The sequence below is a fragment of the Ictidomys tridecemlineatus genome, chromosome 5, assembly GCF_052094955.1.
Source record: "Ictidomys tridecemlineatus isolate mIctTri1 chromosome 5, mIctTri1.hap1, whole genome shotgun sequence".
Lineage (NCBI taxonomy): Eukaryota > Metazoa > Chordata > Mammalia > Rodentia > Sciuridae > Ictidomys > Ictidomys tridecemlineatus.
In genome coordinates, this window is record NC_135481.1 from 182,546,493 (window position 1) to 182,563,971 (window position 17,479).

Genomic DNA, 17,479 nt, shown 5'->3' on the forward strand with positions numbered 1-17,479 from the left:
ATCCTAAATACATATGCCCCAAACAATGGTGCAGCTATGTTCATCAAACAAACTCTTCTCAAGTTCAAGAGTCAAATTGACCACAACACAATAATATTGGGTGGCTTTAACACACCTCTCTCACCAATGGATAGATCTTCCAAACAAAAGTTGAATAAAGAAACTATAGAGCTCAATAATATAATCAATAACTTAGACTTAACTGACATACATAGAATATTTCAACCTGCATCAAGCAGCACATGGATCCTTCTTTAAAATAGACCATATACTGTACCACAAAGCAACTCTTAGCAAATACAAAAAAGTAGAGACACTACCATGTATTTTATCAGATCATAATGGAATGAAATTAGAAATCAATGACAAAATAAAAAATAAAAATTACCCCAACACCTGGAGACTAAACAATATGCTACTGAATGAACAATGGGTTGCAGAAGACATCAACTAGGAGATTAAAAAATCCTAGAGGTAAATGAGAACATAGACACAACATATACAAATCTCTGGGACACTATGAGAGCAGTTCTAAGAGGAAAGGTCATTGCATGGAGTTTATTCCTTAAAAAAAGAAAAAGTCAACAAATAAATGACCTCACTACATCTCAAAGCCTTACAAAAGAACAAACCAGCAGCAAATGCAGTAGAAGGCAATAAATAATTAAAATCAGAGATGAAATCAATGAAACTGAGACAAAAGAAACAATTGAAAAAAATCAACAAAACAAAAAGTTGGTTCTTTGAAAAAATAAATGAAATTGTCAGACCCTTAGCTACACTAATGAAGAGAAGGAAAGAAAGAACTCAAATTACCAGACATACGTGATGAAAAAGGTAATATCATAACAGGAATACATAAATACAGAAGATAATTGGAAATTATTTTGAAAACTTTTACTTCAATAAAATAGAAGATATGAAGGCATCAACGAATTTCTTAAGTCATATAACTTGCCCAGATTGAATCAGGAAGATACACACAGTTTAAACTAACCAATATCAAGTGATGAAATAGAAGACACCATCAGAAGCCTACCAATCAACAAAAGTTCAGGACCGGATGGTTACACAGCTGAGTTCTACAAGACCTTTAAAGAAGAACTAATACCAATAGTCTTCAATTTATATCAGAAATAGAAAAAGAAGCAGCACTTCCAAACTCATCCTATGAAACCAATTTCACCCTGATTCCAAACAAGGCAAAGACACATCAAAGAGAGAAAACTTTAGACCAATATCTCTAATGAACATAGATGAAAAAAATTCTTAATAAAATTCTGGCAAATTGAATACAAAAACATATCAAAAAGATAGTGCACTATGATCAAGTGGGATTCATCCCAGGTATGAACAGTTGGTTCAATATAAAAAAATCAAGAAGCTTAATTTATCACATCAAAAGACGCAAAGATAGAATCATATGATTATCTCAATAGATACAGAAAAAGCATTTGACAAAATACAGCACCCCTTCATGTTCAAAACAGAAAAACTAGGGATAACAGGAAAATATTTCAACATTAAAAGGCTATCTATGATAAGCCCCAGGCCAACATCATTCTAAATGGAGAAAAATTGAAGGCATTCCCTCTAAAAACTGGAGCAAGACAGGGATGCCCTATTTCACCACTTCTATTCAACATAGATCTTGAAACACTGGCCAGAGAAATTAGACGAAAGAAATTAAAGGGATACGTATAGGAAAAGAGAAACTTAAATTAGCACTATTTGCTGATGAAATGATTCTGTACCTAGAAGACCCAAAAAACTCCACCAGAAAACTTCTAGAACTAGTAAATGAATTCAGCAAAGTAGCAGGATACAAAATCAACATCCATAAATCAAAAGCATTTCGGTTCATCAGTGACAAAGCCTCTGAGATGGAAATGATGAAAACTACCCCATTTACAATAGCCTCAAAAATAAATAAAATACTTGGAAATCAACTGAATAAAAGAAATGAAAGATCTATACAATGAAAACTCCAGAACCCTAAAAAAAGAAATCAAAGAAGACCTTAGAAGATGGAAAGATCTACCTTACTCTTGGATAGGTCATTTTGATAATGACCATACTACCAAAAGCACTATACAGATTTAATGCTTTTCTAATCAAAATCTCAATGGCATTCCTCATATAAATAGAAAAATCAATCATGAAATTCATCTGGAAAAATAAGAGACCCATAATAGCTAAAGCAATCCTTAGCAGGAAGAGCGAAGCAGGTGGCATCACTATACCAGACCTTAAACTATACTACAGAGCAACAGTAACAAAAGCAGCATGGTATTGGCACCAAAATAGACTGGTAGACTAATGGTACAGAATAGAGGACACAGAGACTAACCTACAAAATTACAATTATCTTATATTAGACAAAGGCGCCAAAAACATGCATTGGAGAAAAGATACCCTCTTCAACAAATGGTGCTGGGAAACTGGAAATACATATGCAACAAAGTAAAATTAAACCCCCATTTCTCACAATGCACAAAACTCAACCCAAAGTGGATCAAGGACATAGGAATTAAACCAGAGACTCTCCATCTAATAGAAGAACAAGTAGACCCTAAACTTCATCCTATGGGATTAGACCTCAACTTCCTTAGTAAGACTCTATAGCGCAAGAATTAAAACCAAGAATCAATAAAAAAATAGGATGGACTCAAACTAAAAAGTTTCTTCTCAGCAAAAGGAACAATCTGTGAGGTGAACAGAGAGCCTACATCTTGGGAGCAAATTTTTTACCCCTCACACATCAGATAGAGAACTGATCTCTAGGGTATATAAAGAACTCAAAAAGCTAAACACCAAAAAAACCAAATAATCCAATGAATAAATGGGCCAAGGACATGAACAGACACTTCTCAAAAGATGATATTCAATCAATCAACAAATATATAAAAAATTAATCATCTCTAGCAATTAGAGAAATGCAAATCAAAGCTACTCTAAGATACCATTTCACTCCAGTCAGCATTGCAGCTATTATGAAGACACACAACAAGTGTTGGCGAGGGTGTAGGGGAAAAGGCACACTCAAACATTGCTGGTGGGACTGAAAATTGGTGCAGCCAATATGGAAAGCAGTATGCAGATTTCTTGAAAAACCTTGAATGGAACCACCATTTGATCCAGCTATCCCTCTCCTCAGTCTATTCCCAAAGGACTTGAAAACAGCATACTACAGGGACACAGCCACATCAATGTTTATAGCAGCACAATTCACAATAACTAAACTGTGGAACCAACCGAGATGCCCTTCAGTAGATGAATGGATTAAAAAAATGTGGCGTTTATACACAATGGAATATTACTCGGCAAGAAAAGAGAATAAAATCATGGCATTTGCAGGTAAATGGATGGAGTTAGAGAAGATAATGCTAAGTGAAGTCAGCGAATCCCCAACAAACAAATAGCAAATGTTTTCTTTGATATAAGGTGACGGACTCATAGTAGGATAGGGAGAGGGAACATAGGAGGAATTGAAAGGGGGGAGAAGAAAGACTTGGCAAAAGAATAGGAAAAAGAAAAAAACAAAGAAACGACAGAATAGAAAGATACAGACCAAGATAAAAATGAGATAAATGTGGATGTTGGGGTGTTTAAGATATTGGCAACCAGTGTGAGAAAAAAAAGGGGAGTTAGAGGAGCATGTATAATCTGAGGATAGGAGGGCACAGATGGGAAAATGATTCCAGATAATGCTTTAAGCCACTAGAAGAAATACATTCACATAGGTTGAAAGTAAAATAGTGGCTAGTAGGGTAACAACAGCAAGATCAAGGGTATTATATAGGCCCAAGATTGGCATTAGTTTCTTATAGTAAAAAGTTGGAAGTTCTTGCTGAACGTTGGATTGGGTTTCATTAGGATTCGGGGCATTTAGAATGCGCCTGTCATTCTTTGGCTCTGGGTTCGCTCCTGAGGTGCTGGGATACAGGCACCACTTCCCTAGTTGCCATGGATCTCCTACCAGCTGCTTCTGGTTGTCAGCTCAGGGGCCTGTGGCTCAGTGCTTGGAGGATGTGGTATTGTGCCTATCATTTGTTTCCATTGCCTGCAGAGGTTCAAGCTGAGGGCTCTGGGCTATGATTATGATTATTGTTCCCCTTTACAGTGTCCTTTATTTGGTGGTGTAGATTCTGGTGGCTGTTAAACAGCACAAGTCCTGTGGTGGTGCATTCTCTGTGAGTGATCTGTGGTGCAGAACTGTTCCCTCTGGTCCATGCAGCTCACTGAGGTCCTGTGGTTACCACTGAGGAAAGGTCCTCTGCCGGTTCATGTGGGTTTAGTTCTACTGCCCCATAAACCCAGGTTGTGAACAGCGGTTGATAAGCTGCGATAGGTGGGGGCTGTTGCCTTCCATGGCCTTGGTCAGCTGCTGCCTTGAATGACCTCCTGCTGGCTGTGGTCATGATCTGGGCACTTTCTCTTTAAGCTTCCTGAGGACTTAGGCACCTTCTTGTCACAGCTTTCTGCCAGCTGTAGCCACGATTTGGGGTCCCACACCTCTGTGTGGCTGGATGTTTGGACAGCTGCTCTCTGGCTGTGCCCCTCACTGGCCCGTGGGAGCCATCTATTCCGTTTCCTTAGGACTTGGGCAACCTCCCACCATGTCTTCCCCCAGAGGGTGGCTGCAGCAGGTGTAAGGGCTCCCCTTTCCCCTTTCTTCTGCTCAGTGCCAAAACGATCTCGCTGCTCAGGTCTGAGCTCTGAGTTCCAGCACCCTGAGTGGCAGGCATCTGCTCAGTCTTGCTGGGGGCTTTGGCGGCACAGAGCAGAGGGCTGGGTGGGTGAGAGGAGCATTTCTGCTGGGCTGGTGCAACCTGTCCCTTTGCTGACAGTGAGGGGAGGGAGTTCAGTATGGACCCCTCTACAAATTCTTTCTAGCCCATTTCTCAAGAGAACCCACCACAGGGGTGCTCTACTGGTCAACTGTCGGCTCCACAAAGTGGCTGTGGTGCCCAGTGGGGCTTTCTAGGATGACTTTATTTTTTTTCTCTCTTGAACACTGCCAATTCCATGTGGAGTATTTTAGGGCCCCTGAAACTGACAACTTTTTATTATAAAACCATAGTGGGTCACTCTTCACATAAGCTTACATAGGTGAAGTGAGGATCTTCAGGCTTTTTTTTAATTGATATTATTTTTTTAAATACATGACAACAGTGGAATGCATTACAATTCTTATTACACTTATAGAGCACAATTCTTCATATCTCTGTATATAAAGTATATTTGCTCCAATTTATGCCTTTATACATGTACTTTTGTTTTTTTGTTTTTGCACTACAATTCTTAATACACATATATACCACAGTTTTTCACATCTCTGTTTGTATATAAAGAATGTTGACACCCAATTCAAGTCTTTATACATGTACCCTGGATAATGATGTCCATCACATTCCACCATCCTTGCTAATCCCCTGCCCCTTCCCTTTCCCTCCCACCCCTCTTCCCTATCTGGAATAACTTGGTATTTTACTATTTGATCTTCCTCAAGGACATCACAAGGTTCCAGACATGTTTTTTCCTAGTTTTCCTTTCGAATGCTGTGAAGGGGGTGAGCTTAAGAGTTCTTTGTTGCTCTTTCTCTCTCTCTGGTGGCCCACAGCCCTTGCCCTACCCTGGTTCAGAATGAGGGCACTACTCCCTATTTTCTAGTCCAGTCACCAATCTTCAAGTCTCTCCAGGTCTCAGACTTTGTAATATTCGGTCTTAGCACATTTATTTTGTCACCCACCTCTTACAACTATGGTTTCGTCAGTCTTCTTTCTGTGCTGTGAGGGGACTGGGAATTGCGGTCTGGCTCCTTCCCACCCTCTTCCCCTCTTCTCAAGACAGATTCTTTGTGGAGAAAGGCAAAGACAGGGCTCAAATACATCATTATCAAAATGAGAAGTTGGGCTACAAACCGGCCAAGATGTTTGCATAACATTTATCTGTTAAAATAATATCCATCTCTAGACTACTAAAAGAACTCTTTCAACTCAATAGTAAAAAGACAAAAAAAAAAGTTTTAAAACTGGCAAAAGAGTTTAAAGAAACACTTCCATAAAAAACAAATAAGAAAAAGCAAATTGACAATAGGAACATAAAAGGATATTTAAAATTCTTAGTCATCAGGGACATAAAAATTAAAGCCACAAAGGACATACCACCACATACCCTTTAGAGCAACTATAATTTAAAAAGAGTAAAGTTAAAAAAAAAATCTTGGTGAGTATGTGAAGCAACTGGAACCATCAGACATCAGTGTGAGTATGCCAAATTGCCTGACCACTTTGGAAAACAGTTTGGCAGCCTCTGCTGAAGTTAAATATACATTTATCATATGAACTGGCAATTTCATTCTAGATGCTTATTGAAAAGAGATGAAATATACATCCAAACAAATATTTCTATAGTAATTTTCATAGTAACTGCATTGGTAAGAGCCAGACTCTAGCCAGAGCTCAGTGTCTCCCACAGAGGAGTGATAAACAAAACCCACATCCATATAACAGAGTCATACTCAGCAACGAAAGGACACTGCACTACTGATACGTACAATAACATACGAGAAGCTCAAAAACATTGCCCTGCATGACAAAAAACAGACATGAACGCATGCAGATTGTATGATTCCATCCCTGTGTATGTCTGGATAGGAAAACCCATTTTAAAGTAAGAAAAGGCAGATTCATGATTGTGTGGCTCTGAGGCAGGGCAAGGAGCTTGACTAAGAAAAGGACATGGAGAAGCAGACCCATTTTGGGATGGATGAAGAGCATCCTGTGTCTTAAATATGATGATAGTTAATGGGGTTTATGCATTTGACAAAGTCCATTGAATTCTACATGTAGGATAGGTGTGTTTTGTTTTATGTAAATTTACCCCATTATGACTTATTAAAGAGGAACCTATGAGAAACATTGTACTTAATTGTGCAAAATTAGAACTTCTTAAATTGGAGGCAGGGAAAGAAAAGCTGCCACCATCACTGTTTACCATAATGTTGAGGATCCTTTGAGCAATGGATATGAAAAAGTAAATGAGATTTAGAACTTGAAAGGCACAGCAAAGTAGCAATAGTCACAGACTTGATGATTAACTGAAAACAATTTTCAGATGAACTGTAACAATGTATAAAAGGATTGAACACCATTGTAACACCAAGGTCAAAGGACAAAGGTCAGCAGTGTTTCTGAGTAAAAATTTAAAAAAAGAAAAAAACAATTAAAATATAATCCTATTTGATAATAAAGCCATATATTTTAGAATTACAAAATTATTTAGTAATTGGCATGCTGCTGTTTATTGTTTTCTATTTGCAATGTGTCTATGATTCTATTAAAAAAAAGAATTGAAAAAAGATTGCAAAAATATTTCCTATCCAGGAAATAGGTTAATGATACTCAGAGCATTATGGACATGTGGACACCTAGTTTAAAAAAAAAAAAAGTCACATGAAAAAGAATTGGAACTACTTGTGGAAAAATAGATGCAAAAAGATGATCAAGCAAAACCTATTTGTTAAATAGAAATGTGTAAAGTTTCTACTTGAAACAGAAATCATTTGAAAGTCAATAGCACTCATGATATAATTTGACCTTTGTTAGCCATGACTGTTAAGTTATATACACACAAATTATTTTGAGATCCTAAATACAAAACAATACAAAAAATATATACATATTTATAGTGAAATCATGACACTAATTCCTTTGGAAAATAATCTATGTTCTCTGACAAATTTAAAGGAATCAGATTTAGAGTTTATAAAATGGAAACTTTAGGAACCCATTAGATCATGTGGTTACACAGAAATCAATCACTTCTGATAGCCCACCGGTAACTAATGAGACATTTTAAATAGAAAAAAAAAATCCCATTGACCAGGAACCAACAGCACACAGGTTGTGTGTATGCATGACCCCCGCACGGCAAGTGAACTAAAAACACATAGAAACGAGAGCAAGAGCAGGTGCTCAGGACTGAAGTGTTCAACTTCAGGTGTTCAAGATTACATTACAAGTGTCTGACATGTGTCAAGTGCTTAATGAATGAGGAAAAACACCTGAATATGTGCGGAGATTTAATGGGTCATTTACTGGAGGAGCCAATAATAAATTACATAGATTATCACCACAATGATGTAGGCATCAGTGTAATGAAATTCCAGTGGAATCTGTGAGCCATGTATAACCTAATATATGTCAAAGGAACATTTGAATCTGTTGACAATGTATAAAGATTTTGGTTTACCACTAAGAGATCTTTTAATTAGACATCAACTGAAAATAATATTATTTTGGATCTCTGTTTTCATATTCATAATTATTAGTCATTTTAATGAATTTAATAGACTTCTTACATAAGAAAAATTGAATGATTAAAAATAATTTGGACACGTGGTGTCATTTTCTATTTCATTATCTTAATAGAAAAGCCTTAAGTATGATGTTAGTCATTACTGTAGGAAAAGTGTTTTTTGAGATTGTTAATTACTTTTCTATTTCAATATTACTTGTAGTACATTTTATTATTGTTTGTTACTAAATAATGGTTTTTCTCTTTCCATTATTTGTCTTTAAACATCCCTTAATAGGATGTTTTCTTCTATTCTTAGTAACTCAAATGTCATTCCTTTCTGTTCTCTGTCAGTGTTTAAGTCAGAATTAAACCAGCTCATTACATTAATTGGAAAGCCCATCTTGTATTGCTGAAATAATTTATATAATCTAGACATTATCTGTTCAAGATTAAAATTCTCTGTATGAGGAAAGCAATAGTGATTACACTAAAATCAGGTACAATTAATTTAAATACAATAAAAACATAAAAGAGAAAATATTGCTATTTTATAGAAATAAATACAATTCACAATGTTGATATAATAGTTATGAAATTTTATGTGCCAAATAATGTAATATCAAACTATATAAAGCAAAACCTATAAGCAATAAAATGAGATGATGGGAAATAAAATTATATTAACAACCTTAAACATAATATTCTGTATATAAGAAATATGTAGATGAAAATAATTTTTACTTATAAGAACATTCTAGCATCATTATTTATTACAGTGATAAATTTAAAAAGCACAATAATAGAAGAAACATTAAGTAATTATGATAAATCAATAATAAAAATACTATGCATTCTTTAAAAACCATATTCTAAATGACATTAAGAGAGGTGGAAATATCTTTGCAATATCATTTTAATTATGATCTCTTGGAAATTTTAAAGCTACTATAAACTATGAACAAGTGAACTGGATAAAACCATCCAGAAATGATAGAATATAACAGTTTCTGGTATTTGCCTTGTTTTACAATATTGCTGTCACACACGCACACGCACGCACGCACACACACACAAAAAGACACAACTTACACTGGTTTCATTTTCTTTTTCCTTCCTGTTCTGACAAGTATTCACCTTTAAAAAATTAGTGTATTTTTATATATTTAACTCATTCTGCATATTCAAATGCAAATATAACTATAAATAATGTAATGTGTTGCTTTGTAACTTTTATTCAGTCAACAAAGTTACAGTAATGGCAACTACTATTATTCAGTTTGACAACATCACATTTCTCAAGGTCCAGTCACACTGGAGCATAGTAGCTAGAGATTTAAATAGAGATGATGACAGTTGTACACTAATATGGCATTATGTAAAAATGTGGGTGTGTAACCGATGTGATTCTGCAATTTGTATTTGGGGTAAAAATGGGAGTTCATAACCCACTTGAATCAATTGTATGAAAGATGATATGTCATGAGCTTTGTAATGTTTTGAACAACCAATAAAAAAAAAGAAAATGCAAAAGTAAAAAATAAATAAATAAATAGAGATGATGTAGTATTTAGTGCTTTCTGCTTTTTCCCTACATCACAGTCTCTCATTTTTCATTCTTTACCCTTAACTAAAATTATAGAATTTTGCCTTTATTCTCTCTCTTTTGAAAAAAAAATGTTTAATCCATATCTGCTCCTGTGTTTGTTCCAGAATTTTCTAGGATATGTAATTAGAACTACCAGGCCCTGAGGGCTGACTGTTGTCAGTTTTCTGTGTTCTACTAATTGTTTTCCAAAGTGGTCCTACCAATAGACACAGCAGAGTGTGCTGTGGGGAAAAGTCAAGATGTGCCTCACTTTGTGACTTTTCTCCCATTTGGATGGTGGTAAAACATATTTCAATGTTATGTCAATTTATACATATTTCACCTGTGGTTGGTCCTAAGATTCCCAGTTCTACACCCCACCCCTCATGAATCAGAGGAAATTACCTCCTTCCATTTTCCTATTGGTCTGATTCAAAGTAAGTGAAAGTTCTTGATAAAACTTGGGTAAAAATCATTTGTGTTTTATGGACTTGGAAAAGATTTTCCCCACACAATGAGACTTTTAAAATTTTTTTATTTGTTGTTTGATTTATCAGTTCTTAAGCTGAGATGGTAGAATGTGTCTATCTTGTCCTTTAAGTCTTTATACTTTCTCTTCATCTTTAAGACACTATTCCTACCTTGAGAGAGTAAAAGCCTTACCCTCTAGATTAAATTTTTTTTTCACATTTAAGTTTGAATCTGCATGCAATAATGTATCTATCTTTTTTTTTACTATTTTGACATTTATTTAGTATTTTAAATAACTATAGAACTTTTAGCACTTTTTAGTAACAATATTTCAAAAAAATTTATTGCATCAAGTTTATAATAGGGGGACTCATTTTGACGGATTTTAAATGCGTATATATAGTTTTCTCTACTTCCATTCCTGGTTCTATCTTTTTTCCCTTATCTCCTTTCTGGGAACAATATATTTCTTATTAGCTGCTTGAGTTATTTTATAGACACAGAGAATAATTATCACCATCAAATGTACTGAACATTTTCTTATTTTCCCCAATTTCATAACGTCTGCTTACTTGTAGCAAAGCATAGCTATGATCACTTTATTTACCATTACTTTATAATATTTTAGCTGATCAAGCCAATTTCGTCTCAATTTTCTTCTTCAGCTCTTTTCAAAAAAATTCAGAATTACTTTGATTTTAAAAATATTTTTTATTTAAATTTTAGAATTAATATGTCGAATCTCCTCACAATTTAGGATCATGGCATTGAGTTCATTAATAATTTAGGGAACAGCTTATATTTGGCATATTTCTAAACTGCTTCATAATTAGTTGACAAAGATCATTTTCAAAGATGTATTTCTTTCTACATGTTTAATTAATTCATTTTGATTAAGAAAGAGACTTTAAATGCATTTTTGTTTTCCTGGTTATTGCTGATATATAGGAATTATACTGGATTTTAGATAGGTGTCTTATTGTTCTGGACTCCCTTAACAGCTTTGAGAAAATGCATACTCTGGGATTTTCTATGCAAACAATCATATTCTGTAAACAATGACAATTTAAAGACACATGTCTTTCTCATCATCTTTCTTTTTACTTTTTTCTTTCATTGATTAGAAAGAATATCATCAGGTTGGGTAGGACTGGTGACGATAGTTACTTTTGTCTCTTTTCCTGTTTTATTGGAACCTTCCTGTGTACTGTGCAGTATGTTGACAGCTGAAGTTATTAGGTCAATATACTTTGTTTGGCAAAGGAAGTTTCCTTTTGGTTTTGTTTTGTTAAACCACATTAAATCATCAACAGTTGATTTTTGCTTTACCACATTCATTCAAACAAATTCATTTTTATTTTCTCTCTTACCCTGCAAAAATATTGGGATATTTCCTAATATTGACACATTATTACATACCTAAGATATCTGAGGTACATATATCTAAGATCTGCTTGTTTATAATCTTAAGTAATAATTTAAAATTTTATTAAAAATTGCAAATTCTGATTTGCTGATATTTGCCTTGGGAGTCCTGCGTGAATGTTCCAAAGTCTGATGTACCTATATTTTGCCTTCTCAAACTGTCTCACTTGAATCTGATATTGGTACTTTAAACTTCTCCTAAAGTGAGTAAAGAAGCTTTCCCCATTTCTCTGTTTTCTGAAGCTCTTTGTAAAAGAGAGAGAGACTAGGTTTTCCTTCATTTATAGAAAACAGCAGAAAGTAACTGGGTGTGGCAGGTTCAATATTTTCTGATAAAAATTTTAAGATTTTATTATTAATAACTTTAATGTTCTTTTGATAAAGGTTTTATTTTTCTTCTTGATTCAGCTTTGGAAATTTATTTCTTTTACAAATTGAATTCGATTTAATTTTTCTTATCTATTACTACAAAGTTATTATTATTATTTATTTCTCTCCATTGCTCTTAATAATTAATTTATGAATTCCCTGCTGTTTTTACTTGATCTGTTTTGTTTTTTATTAACATTTTCTATAGAAACTGTTGATGATTTTATTGATCACTTCTAATATATATTTACATTTTAAAAAATTTATTGATGTCTGCTTTTCTGTTATTCTTTTCATTTCTTTCAACATCTTTTCTATTTACTTTTAAATTCTTTGCTGTGTCTTAGTTAAGTGCTTAGCTCATTAATCTTAAGATACTTTTTTTTCTAAAACAATTCTATTCAATATCTGTATTTCTTTTTAAATGTCAGTTTAGCTGCATCCTCTAGTTTTTGATATATATTAATTTCACTTTTATTAATTTCTGAATATTTCTTTAATTATAGTATTTCCTTTCCTTTCCTTTTGCTCTCTGATGATTAGTAGACACTGCAAAGTTTATAATGTTTTAACCTTTCAATTCTTTCAAAGCTCTTGATCAATTGATTCACATCTGTTCCCTTAACCTATGAGTTCCCCAACTGCAAGAATTATCTTCATTTAATCTCTTGCCTCAGGCTCTGCTATACTCCTGAGCAGAAACCATAGACACAGATAAATAGTCATCAGGTTCTCAGACCCATTCATGCATTGACTCATTCATACATTCATCCAATCATTTAATAAACATTTCTTAAATCTCTAAGGAGGAAATGCTGAGGGAAGTTGTAGGCACGCAGGCTGGTTATTCTCTGGATATTGTTGGCATCCAGCAATCTGGGACATGATCTCATCTATTTAATGAGGTAATTCAAATACAGACACTATGTTGATGACATTTTTTTTCCTGTTATTATTTTCTCTGAACCTTTCATTTTGTTATTTTGGCTTCTGGTTGGCAGAATCAGAGTTCATATTATAAATTAATGATGCAGTATCGTGTTGAGAGGTTGAAAGAAAGAACTGTGGATCCTGTTAGCTCCTCTCTTGGCTTGGATTCACATATCAGGCTATTTAATTTAGTTGGATTCTGTTTTTCACTCTTCTGTCATTGGAATCATCTAGTTTGTCAAACCTCTATCATCTGGACACAAACTCAGGTGAAATTAACAAAAATATAAGTCAGGCACGGGCCTGGTAAATGGGATTCTGTCAAAGATTCCCAAATGATCCCAGAGTTTTCTGAGGCCTAAGACAGCTCGTACAGATTTATTGTTGAAGTTATAGCTTAGTGCAATATTCTGCCTCTCATTGTCAGGTTTCGTTTATTATTTCTTATTTGGTTTGGGGGGACTCGAACGGGGGAGAGACTGAAAGTCAGACACGTGGAGCAAGAAGGCACTGGTGAGAAGGCTTCCCTTTTGCTTTGAAGTAAGCACCCCTTCTTTAAAAACTGCCTATTTTTATTCCTGCCTGAGATGAAAAAATGGGCCAATCTCACCTTTTCTCCCTGAAGACAACCGAGAGGCTGCAGATTGGAACTGGACAGTCTCCATTTCACAAGGGCAAGGGACGCCCCTGTGGTGCTTGTCTCTTCATGGTTTTCGAGACCTTGGAAACCTAAACCAGCTCTTCAATGTCTCCCCGAGCACGTGGGGTCCTGCCGCTGGGGTCGAGCCATGAGGATCAATACGTCCAGAGGACTTTTTCCTGTTTCTGCTATCCTCACAACAGGAGACACTCCAGATTTTGGAGATGTGGAGTTCATGAATACCCCAGCTTGGGGGCCAAAGGGTGAGACAAGGTCAGGGCTGTACACTTCTCGCCATTTGGCCATCATAACTTAATCAATGAACCTCAGTTATAAACAAATAAATAAAATACAATGGGGTAATAGCCATTTTTCAGGTTAAATAGACCTTATCCCATATGCTTGGAATCAGAAGTGCTTCAGATTTCAGTTTTGTTTTTGTTTTGTTTTCAGATTGAGGAAAATTGCATATTCACAATGAGATACCTTGGGGGTGGAACCCAAGTCTAAACACAAGATTTATTTATGTTTCTTGTACACCTTATACATATAGTCTGAAAATAACTTTATACATTTTGTGTGTGTGTGTGTGTGTGTGTGTGTGTGTGTGTGTGTGTGTGTGTTCCTGTGTCCTGTGGGCACTCCATCACATGGAGTCAAGTTTGGAGTTTTCTGTGTGTGGCATCATGTCAGCATTGAAGAGTTTTGGATTTTGGAGCATTTCAGATTTTGGGGGTAGGGAAGCTCAACCTGTAAATACTTTTATTCATAGCAGCATTGGTAACATAAGATGTTGATCCTCCTGATTCCACCAAAGAATCACTAATCTATCTGGAAGTAGCTTGTATCATTTGCAAGTCAGGCCTCTCCTGCCTTCCTGCAGGATTACAGGATTTCTTTCCTGCAGCACCAACATCTGAGATATGAAGAGTTGTTTTCCATCAGTGGAGTCACTTTTTGCTGGATCCTTTCCAATCAATGGCTATACCCATAAGTAACCTCAGACTCACCAGATAAGAGGCCTTTCTACTATCTTGTCACAGGAATGGTGCATTTTATGGAGACAATAAGTGTCGGATTTCTCCCAAACAATAAATCCTGTCTTCCTTCTGAATCACTTTTGGGGGAAAAATTATAAAATGCTGTCTTTTGGGACCAATAAAGTCAATTAGAAATAACTGGAATCATATCCAAATAATTTCTTCTAGTTATGACTTAAAACCTCAGTTGGACTTTCTGGACTTTTACTTATAAAAATAAATAGCGTCTTTCTATTTATTTGGCAACTTGAGGAAATCTTCTTATAGCTAATATAAACATTTCTGTGACATTGTTGAGTCTAGGAAACTGAAGTCCCCAAATTATTCCTCTAATAATGTCACTCATACCACTTCCTCAGCATCACCCAAAGAAATACACTGCCTGAACAATCCGAGAATTACAAATTTGAAAAGGGAGGATCAAAGTCCATCTAACTCATCTAACTACCCATGGAAGCCACCTTTTCTTCCAAAAATAATATTTATTTTCCAGGGGCTCTTTTGCAAGTAGCATGTGTCTCAGTAGTTTAGAAAGGTCTATGCATTTAAATACTTATCAGCTTCGTGTATTGGTATCATTTCTGCATCTAGAATGTTTATTTATTTATTTATTTGTAGATTTCAAACATGCAATGTGGTTGACATGTATCAATGAATTTATTCCCAAGATACCTTAGTTGGCTTTTTTTTTCCCCCTCTGCTATAACAGAGTATCACAGACTTGGGTGATTTATAATGTACAAAACTTACTGGCTTCTAGTTCTGGAGGCTGAAAAGTCCAATATCAAGCTGCCAGCATCTTGTATGAGCCATTTTGCTGTGTATTCCACAATGGAAGGCAACCATGGAGGAAGGGCAAAGAAAGGGGGAGAGAGAGAGAGAGAGAGAGAGAGAGAGAGAGAGAGAGAGAGAGAGAGAGAAGAAACAGAAATGTCCCTTTAACAAAAACCCAATTCAGAGATAATGAACTGACTTTCAGGATAACAGGATTAATCTAGTCATGAGGACAGAGTCCCTGTGGCCTGATCTTCTCTTAAAGGTCCCCTCTCACTATTAGTGTTTCAATGGTAATGAAATTTCAACATAAGCTTTAGAGGGGACAAACACAGCACAAGCGTCAGCACAAAATATTCCAGAAAGTACAGAAAAACATTATGAAAGATTTATGTCACTAGAGCACAGAAAGTTCTCACATCTGTAGTTATTGTAATTCAGGGTTCTCAAATCTCCTAGTTAGGGAAGATTTCATTTTATCCATCCAGCGTCAGTTCAAGGCTAATTTGGCTAAAAAGATTTGAGGTTATGTTTCTAATGCTCCTCAAATAAGTGGCAGTAGTGGTGGTGGTCATTGGGGTGGGGGAGGTAAGAAGCCTGATGAACTTGGGGACATAGTTCTAAGAACTAGCCTCTCCATTGTTATCCAGCTAAGCACTTTAGTCGCTCTTCTAAAATGTCACTTCAGTGGACCCCCCATCACCCAGTTCACACTGCAACAAAGACCAATCAGCACTTCCTTATGTAAGGTAGACACCCACAAAAAGATGTCAGGGGTATTGTCCACAGAGTAAGATAACCTATTTGTCCACCCAAGAAAAAATGAAAACATCTATCCTAGGTTATTTTGAGAACTTATATCTTAAACTTTGAACTTCAATAACAAGAGATAAACACATTAAGTCGGACAAAAATATTCATTCCCAGAAGAAATTGCAAAAGATTTATGATCCTTATCTTCACTGGTTATTGAAATTCATATTTGTTTTGTCCTTTGGGCATAGAGTTATTTGAACTAAGAATAATTTATTAATTTAGAGGATGCCAATTACCAGTTTTTAGAACAGAACTACTCTATAATTTACTAACTTTGATGATTGATATATCTCCCCCCAAACCTGCCTTCATAATGACTATTGAAGCCAAGGGTCTGGCATTGTTGGAAGAAGGAGTAAACCACTGTTTTTAAAAAAAAATTCAGATTTACTTAAAGTGACTATGCTCTTTCAAAACTACTTTTTGATGTAGTCATTGAAAACTACAGGCAGAATGCTCGTTTCAATCTTGTTAAAAATCATTGTGTGTTTGACATATGTATATGTGTGTGTACACTCTTGGTAACTATGGAAACCAACAAAACAGGTTCTAAAATTGGGGAAATCTTTGTTTACCCAGTGGAGAGGGTGGGAGGAACTCACCCTGAATAAGGAACTTAGAAATGAACCAATGCAGAGCTTTAATGAAGAAAACAAAACAAAACAAAAAAATGGAATCAGAAATCTAAATAACTGAGGCCCTTATATATCATATATAATCATAAATGTAGACCATAAAATTATTATGTTGGGCTTTGAATTTTCTAGGCTTTTAATAAGATACCCTTTCCTTTGTGTTTTATTCTCCAGGAAGCACAGGATCAATTTACAACTCCATTACCTATTGCCATTGCGGATACTTTATGATGAACAGTTCCAAGTATGTCTTGCCCACACTGTAACCTCCCAGTTGCCTGCCTGTAGCTTCCACGCGTTCCAATCTCTTGTGTTCATTATTGTATTTATTACATTTTTTCAACTAATTGATACAAATGTATTAAGAAGAAATGCCAATATAAGTAAATGAATAACTTGTGCCTTTGTGTGCCTCAATCTAAATACAGCCTATGGGATTTTAATGGCTACTAAATAAACACACTGGCCTTCTCTGCACACATAATGTATG